This window comes from Oncorhynchus nerka, linkage group LG18 (assembly GCF_034236695.1).
Source record: "Oncorhynchus nerka isolate Pitt River linkage group LG18, Oner_Uvic_2.0, whole genome shotgun sequence".
NCBI classification, from domain to species: domain Eukaryota; kingdom Metazoa; phylum Chordata; class Actinopteri; order Salmoniformes; family Salmonidae; genus Oncorhynchus; species Oncorhynchus nerka.
Window position 1 is genome coordinate 20,505,118 of NC_088413.1, and position 8,826 is coordinate 20,513,943.

The 8,826-nt window shown below is 39.0% G+C and overlaps 1 pseudogene; it reads right to left on the bottom strand.

Moving 5' to 3' along the window:
- Positions 1-4,005: 4,005 nt before the first annotated feature.
- On the bottom strand, positions 4,006-6,195 carry LOC135561549 (ecto-ADP-ribosyltransferase 5-like; annotated as a pseudogene).
- Positions 6,196-8,826: the final 2,631 nt, after the last annotated feature.

Here is an 8,826-nt window from a genome sequence, read left to right on the forward strand (position 1 = left end):
GCGGTACTGAAAGAGTATAATCTGAGACGACATTATGAAACGAAACACGCGGACAAAAACAAGAATATGGACATGGAACAAAGGCTACAAAAGGCAGAGGAATTAAAACGAGGCCTCAAATCTCGACAGGCTCTGTTCAAAAAAGCCAAATCACAAGGCCAGGCTGCTGTCAAGGCCAGTTTTATTTTGGCAGAAGAGATCGCTAAATCAGCCCGGCCATTTACGGAGGGGGATTTCATCAAAAACTGCATGATTAAAGTTTGTGACGAAGTTTGCCCAGAAAAAGGCAACTCTTTTTAAATGTGAGTCTGAGCAGAAACACCATTGCCGAGAGAGTAGACCAGTTGTCCATCAATCTAAAAGAGCAGCTTGTGAAAAAGGGAAAAGATTTTATTGCATATTCCTTGGCTGTGGATGAGAGCACCGACATTTCTGACATTGCCCAGTTGTCAATTTTCATCCGCGGAGTGGACTCCAACCTAAGCGTGACAGAGGAGTTTTTGGCTTTACGTCCTATGCATGGCACAACTACGGGGCATGATTTGTATGAAGAGGTGTCAAGATGTGTAAATGAGATGGAGCTGCCTTGGGAAAAACTCGTGGGTTTGACAACCGACGGAGCACCTGCGATGTGTGGACACAGGAGCGGACTGGTGGCGAAGATACGGGAAAAGATGCAAGAGGAAAACGCGACAGGTGAGCTGACAGCTTATCATTGTATCATACACCAGGAAGCGTTGTGCGGTAAAGCCTTGAAAATGGAGCATGTAATGAGCATCATCACGCGCACAGTTAACTTTATCAGAGCCAAAGGTTTGAATCACCGCCAGTTCAAGGCATTTCTGACGGAGTTAGAAACGGAGCATGGTGATTTGCCTTATCACACAGAGGTGCGATGGCTAAGCCAGGGAAAGGTGCTTCAAAGATGTTTCGAGCTTCGTGAGGAGATTTGTCTGTTCTTGGACAGCAAAGGGAAAGACACAACACAACTCCGAGACGAAATGTTTCTGTGTGAAATGGCTTTTCTGTGTGACATTACGAGTCATCTGAATGCAATAAACTTGCAGCTGCAGGGTCGGGATCGTGTCATCTCTGATATGTACAGTACAGTGAAGGCATTTAAAACCAAACTGACTCTGTGGGAGACGCAGATGCGGAAAGAAAATTTGAGCCACTTTCCCAGCTGCCAGACCATGAAAGAGAAGCTCTCTACCAGTGCGTTCCCGAGCACACAGTTGGCTGATAAAATAGGTATGCTTGCCGCTGACTTTCGACGCCGATTTGCTGACTTTGAAGCACAAAAAAGCAGGTTGGAACTGCTCGGTAACCCATTTGCTGTTGACGTGGAAAGCTCACCACCAAACCTCCAAATGGAGTTGATTGACCTCCAATGCAATGATGCACTGAGGGCAAAATATGCGGCAGTGGGTGCTGCGGAGTTCGCCCGTTTCCTCCCCGGCACAATGCCCCAGCTGCGCATCCAGGCTGCTCAAACGTTGTCTATGTTTGGCAGCACATACCTGTGTGAACAACTGTTTTCTTTGATGAACCTGAACAAAACATCACACAGAAGTCGACTTACTGCTGAACACCTCCACTCAATTCTGAGGATTTCTTCAGCTCAGAGCCTTACCCCGAACATTGATGAACTTGTGGAAAAGATGGGACACCACCAAGTATCACCCTCAACCTCAAACAAGTGAACATTACTGTGCAATCACATATTTAGAGTTTTTACTCAGTTCAAGTTTAAAAGTTAAAATTTAATATTTGTTTTCACTGCATGTTACTTCTCCTTAAACAAAGTGTTGTTTTTGATTAATAGATTTTTGCACTTTATTTTTTGTATTTCAATCCAATTATATTTTTAAAATATTTCAGTTGAGTGGATGATAGAAAATTGCTATTATTGTTTTTTCTTTGAAGTAAATTTAGCCCACTTTTGCTAAAATAGAAAATATAGTCTACTGATGGTGCCTTGAATACCGGTTTCTTTCATTTAATGTTCATGTTATGGGGATATTTATATAAAGGAAATTTGTCTTTTGTGTCTGTTGAAAATTAAAGATTACTGACAGAGCCATAAGAAAATATTGCTTTATTTATCTGATCATATTGTAATATATTTGTTAGGTTTTCAGTAGGTTCAATTAGGTTCACTAGACTATATGCGTCATTTAAAAATTTTTCAATGAACATTCGAACAGTCCGGCCCTCGTCTTGTAGCTGATTTTTTTATTTGGCCCTCCGTCCATTTGACTTTGACACCCCTGGTCTAGGTAGATGGGTTTAGTTGTGTGTTCTAATGCTGTCTAGGTAAATGGGTTTGGGTTAGTTTTCTGTGTTAAAATGTACTATAGGTAGATGGGTTTGGTGTTGGGTTAGGTATTTGTGTTCAAATACAGTCTAGGTAGATGGGTTTGGGTTAGGTATTTGTGTTCAAATCCAGTCAAGGTAGATGGGTTTAGTTGTGTGTTCTAATACAGTCTAAGAAATAGGGTGTTTGTTATGTTTTCTAAAACAGTCTAGGTAGATGGGTTTAGTTGTGTGTTCTAATGCTGTCTAGGTAGATGGGTTTCAGTTAGATATCTGTGTTCCAACACAGTCTAAGTAGCTGGGTTTGGATTAGTTATCTTTGTTCAAATATAGTGTAGGTAGATGGGTTTGGGTTAGTTATTTGTGCACATACAGTAGTGTGCCCTTCAAACCACAAACACTAAAGCCCCTGGCACGCACAAACACACAATTACACACAATAGAATATAATAGAATATCTTTATTGTCCATTTAAATATTTCATGAAATATTATTAATTTGATAACATGTGGAATGATACCAGTCATCAGTCAATCATCAGAGTGACTTCTGTTTATATCTTTCCCACTAACAAGGTCACTTTTGTGATCTTCCACCTTCAGAAACCCCCTGCTATCAAGGCTGAGGCTGTCTTGAAGGTGTGACACAGTCATCATCAGGCTGAGTTCAGTGCAAACAGTTGTCAAAAGAACCAGTTTAGTCAGTAGGTAGTTATGACAGTTAACCTGTGAATAGACAGTAGATGTTATGACAGTTCACTGCCACCCTATGACCTCTGTCTCTGCTAGTCAACATGATGGCTGCTGAAAGCTTCTTGGTAACTGAGTCCCTTCCCATCCCTCATCCAACCCCGTTAATGAGCTAGGCTACGTTCCAGGCTGACTACATGGAAGTTGCCTGCCAGATCTCACAACTCCTGTATAGATGTGGAACATAAATTTATCAGCTAACCACATCATATGCTATAGCAATCTGATGCCCAACTGCACAGTCAATGAAGCTTCAGGTTACCTTTGTCTATATCATTGAATCTTTCCTTAAGTCTAAATATATTTGTAGTTCATTCTAATTATAACCTAAGAACAGACACATTTTCTTGAAGTGAGATGAAATTCATATCTTTATAATTGATGTACAGGTAGTGGATACACAGGACATGGGATTTAATCATGCTCAATTATTTTATTTTTTTTAACAAAAGCTGGAGTGCACATGCTGAAAATATAATCAAATTACAAATCACATTAAATTTTTTATTTCACAAAAATAATCGTATTATTAATCTGAGGAAGTAATGCGGGTTTAACCATTTAACAGGATCATTACACCTGAGAGCTGAGAAAGATATATTTGTTTCAGATGACTTCCCGTTGTACATTGGTGATGGGATGATCAGTACTATACAGAACATAATTAAAGAGCATTATGTTGCCTGTAGCAGCTGTTCTGTTGATTGTAAAACATCAAAATAACTGCTTTTCTGATTTATTTTGGCACCAATTTGCAGTTCAATTCTTCCAAACTACAGTGGCCACTAATGTGTAGATGACTTCACGCGAAAGGTTATTCTCTGGTGACTTCTTCTGGATGTTGCTCACTGTGAATACCTCAAAGGGAGGAATTAAGACTTCTCTCTCTCCTGTAAATACAGAGTAATGTGATATGTCAGCTCCAAAACATGTGGTGATCTCAAAGCAGGACGTCGCTCCAAATGAATCTCTGCCTATTTTCTTGCCTATAGTGCTCAAAGTGAAGGTACCGAAACTGATATTTTGTACTGATCAAAATACACTTTGGTTCCACGATAGGAGGTAGTGCTGAGCGATTAGTGCTTTTTGAGGTTGGTTTGGTTTCAGTTTGACAATAAAAAATAGTTGTATTATTTTTTAAACAATACACTATGCGTTATGTAGGTTGAATGATGTAACACATATTAAAACTATTAGTAAAAGTCCCATGATGGTAGTGACACCATTACTTGTTATCACTTAATAAGTTTTAACCAACATTTATTCACATGACTTTAATTAAATATTTCTGTTACATTGGTTTTATTTTATGACTTCAGTATGTCATTCCATGTCATCATCTCATCTCTATAGAGCTGCTGCCTACACTGTCTGACAAAATCACTATTTTAGTGTTGTAAATATATGAACACGATTGTGACAATGAACACAGTTAGTAGCTTCATGTAGCAGTAGCCTGTATCTATTGCTTTACAATTCAGGTCACTCTTCCATTTCCCAGTGCTCTTTAGAGTGTACACGACTTTACACCACAGGTTACTGACTGCTGACTTTGTCTGGATGTTGGTCACTTTGAATACCTCATAGGGAGGAATCAAAACTTCCACCTCGTTTGCATAGGCAGAGTAATATGTCAAGTTAACACCAAAACATGTGTTGATCTCAAAGCAGGATGTGTCTCCGAATTCGTATAAAGTCTTATGTAAAGAACTTGAGGCAAAATAACCAAAGCGCATTTCTTTGTTGACAACATCCCGATCAAAAGTTACATTGGTTCAAAGGTAGGTGGTCCAACATGTTGTTTGACTTTGTTTGAGAATCTGCATGGCGTCAGTCAGATAGAAGTGCAGGGAATGGTACTGGAATGATGTTCCATAACCATACCTGCCTTGTCTAACTGCTTTGTTGAAGTCTATGTAGATGGATTCAGAAGGAGGTTGGGGTTTGTTATTTGTGTACAAATACATAGAGACGGAATGCACTTTCTGCAGACCATCTGTTGGAATGGATGCATGTTTCTCTGCTATGTCCCAGGCTCTTCTGAAGTTAGTGGTGGTGTTTTTCTCATGTGGGAGGTAGTAGTCATCCACCCTCTGAAAGGCTTCGTCTCTGCAGCCATCGTATTTGTCATCAACGGAATCAGGTGCCATGTCCAGTGGGAAAATCTTGTTCTGTAACAGTAACATTCTTTAGTGACATTCTCCTGATACAGACCTAACAGGTTCCTACTTGGGTGATGAGTTGTTTACCAGTCCCTTATTGGATGCAGTTTCCTGTTTGTGAGGCTAAATGTGAGGAAAACGAGTATTAAGTCTTGTGTGTTGGTCTGTTGTTTTATGTCAATGTGCACAATGAAAGTACAAAATAAAGCCACCGCCCAAGTCCTGAAGCAGGATGCCGAAGATATGATCCACAATAGTTTTTCCTGCATAGCTCAGGGCGTAAGTCAAAACAACATGAAGACTATTCACAGGCATTGCCCATAACATTTAAGGACTCTCTTTTCTTGTTAGAAACAACAGTAGTGGGACACTATCTTCTCTTCTTATGTCTCTGTAAAAGGAGTACATTTTTTTTAATGAACCCTGCTGGTGTTAAATGTAAAGTTCTATGAAGGAATATTTTATTGGCTTTTCGTTTACTCAACTTGATTTCCTGATTTGAAATCATTTATTATAATCAGGGTAAATAAACTAAACTAGGTAAATGAAATATTAAGTGTGAGGTTATATTTTTCATAGTGTACCTGTTTCACCAGTCCAAAGTGAAGACAGAGAATCAACATCAAGACAAAGATTCTGTTTGTCTTCTTCTCAGTGCTCGTCACATCTAAAGATGAGAACAAAACCAGTGAAATGATGCAAAGTTACAGATACATACACAACTGTTGTCATCATAAAACATTATTAAAACATCTCACCATCAATTAAGAGATATCCACCACCCATGTTGCAGAAGTTGTTGACCTCAAATCTACAGCATGTTCAAAATATAATCAAACATAAAAAATAATGAAAATAACTCTTAATTCAACAACCCAAGTGACACAACAACAATAAGTGATCCCTGTTCGTAAGACTGGAATAAAATATCACATCCTGTCAAATGGAGAATCATTACCTGCACTCTGTACTACATCCTGTCAAATGGAGAATCATTACCTGCACTCTGTACTACATCCTGTCAAATGGAGAATCATTACCTGCACTCTGTACTACATCCTGTCAAATGGAGAATCATTACCTGTACTTTTTACTAGTACTGTGACTGGTGATGCAAGGAGCTCTTCAATCAAATTCTTCTTACAGTTGATCAGTTCTCTCTGTCATCCCAGTCATGTGTTTCTTTAAATAGCTGTGATAATGATGATCCATCCCATGGTGACATTGAGGTCTCGACTGAAAGACAACCTTAAAGTTACTTTCTCTTTCAATTTGGATAAATCTTTCACTTCATTTTCTTCATTACAATGTAACATATTCAAAACAAATTATATTTGTGACATACACATGGTTAGCAGATGTTAATGCGAGTGTAGCGAAATGCTTGTGCTTCTAGTTCCGACAATGCAGTAATAACCAACAAGTAATCTAACCTAACAATTCCACAACTACTACCTGTGTGATAGTGAGATATAGTCATACTAGACATAATTTTGCTCAGAGTATTATTGTATTTGTATGTAGCCAGAGGGGGAATTGTCAAAGGTTACCAGGGTAACTGCATTGGCAGGGAGTGTCAGTTGTCTTTAAGCTTCGTCTGCCAATCATGCTGGTGAGATCTCAGCTGGTGAGATTCTGATCTCTTGTGCCCACAGTGCTTCATGTCAAGACGATGATTTAGGCAGAATCCCAATGACTCTCAAACAGCTTCCTATTGTTGTTTCCTTTACCTTGTTATGTCAGTGTGAGACCCAGATGTTTTTCCCACAGAGAATCATTACATTCTATTTCATCTCCATCATATTGCTTTCATATGGCAAGGTCTTTCAGATCTGTGGTGGTTACAAAGGAACGATGACAGGAGACAAGGAAAGAGGACAAGGAAAGGAATGAATCAGATTGGAAAGGGACCTTACCTGTTTGGTATCACAGCGGCTGACTGTGTAGTTTATGCTGGAGTCCAGCCACTGCAGAGGTAGCACCTAATCCAACAACTATACTGTATATGTACAGTGATGTCTGTTTGCACAGATAAATACAGCTCACACTCTAACACACACACACACACAGACACACACACACACACACACACACACTCTTTCTTTTGTCTCCATAACATTCTGTCATTCAGAATGTCAACACACTGGACACACCCAAACACGTATGCACATTGCACATTAAGTGGATGTCAACAGTTGTCCCTGTGGGTGATTGTGTCATAACAGCAAACTTCTTGAGAAGGAGGATACATTGACACACAATCACATATTTCTACAGATTCTGAAGTGGGGGTCAATGTTCTCTCAAGAATTCTGGAGAACAGAATGTTGAATGTCTGCATTCCAGCAATGTTCAGCAAACATTCTGATGTGTTTTGATAAAATGGTTCCATTGTTGTACATCTGACCTGGGTCACTAAAGTTACAATAATTGATGTTGTAGTCATACAAGTCATACAGTGTTGCTGGTGCTGTGTAATCTAGCAAAGGTGAAACACATTGACGGTGCTTCCTGGGTTGAGAATTGAGGTCCGGTTTGGATTAGTTGATAACAGCATGGTCCTAGCAATGTAAGGGTGGTGGGTTTGATTCCCGCTGGAGTCACATATCCTAAACTCTAAATGTATACACTCACTGTACTGTAAATCACTTTGGATTAAAGAGGTTGATAAAATTGTTATGTTAATAAACAGACTTCCGTTAAAAAACAACGTATTTTCACCTACAGTATCAGTCCTGATTCAATCACAGTGTGTAGAGTACAGTATGTAAAAATACTGTATATCACCTACAGTATCAGTCCTGATTCAATCACAGTGTGTAGAGTACAGTATGTAACAATACTGTATATCACCTACAGTATCAGTCCTGATTCAATCACAGTGTGTAGAGTACAGTATGTAACAATACTGTATATCACCTACAGTATCAGTCCTGATTCAATCACAGTGTGTAGAGTACAGTATGTAACAATACTGTATATCACCTACAGTATCAGTCCTGATTCAATCACAGTGTGTAGAGTACAGTATGTAAGAATACTGTATATCACCTACAGTATCAGTCCTGATTCAATCACAGTGTGTAGAGTACAGTATGTAACAATACTGTATATCACCTACAGTATCAGTCCTGATTCAATCACAGTGTGTAGAGTACAGTATGTAACAATACTGAATATCACCTACAGTATCAGTCCTGATTCAATCACAGTGTGTAGAGTACAGTATGTAACAATACTGTATATCACCTACAGTATCAGTCCTGATTCAATCACAGTGTGTAGAGTACAGTATGTAACAATACTGTATATCACCTACAGTATCAGTCCTGATTCAATCACAGTGTGTAGAGTACAGTATGTAACAATACTGTATATCACCTACAGTATCAGTCCTGATTCAATCACAGTGTGTAGAGTACAGTATGTAACAATACTGTATATCACCTACAGTATCAGTCCTGATTCAATCACAGTGTGTAGAGTACAGTTTGTAACAATACTGTATATCACCTACAGTATCAGTCCTGATTCAATCACAGTGTGTAGAGTACAGTATGTAACAATACTGAATATCACCTACAGTATCAGTCCTGATT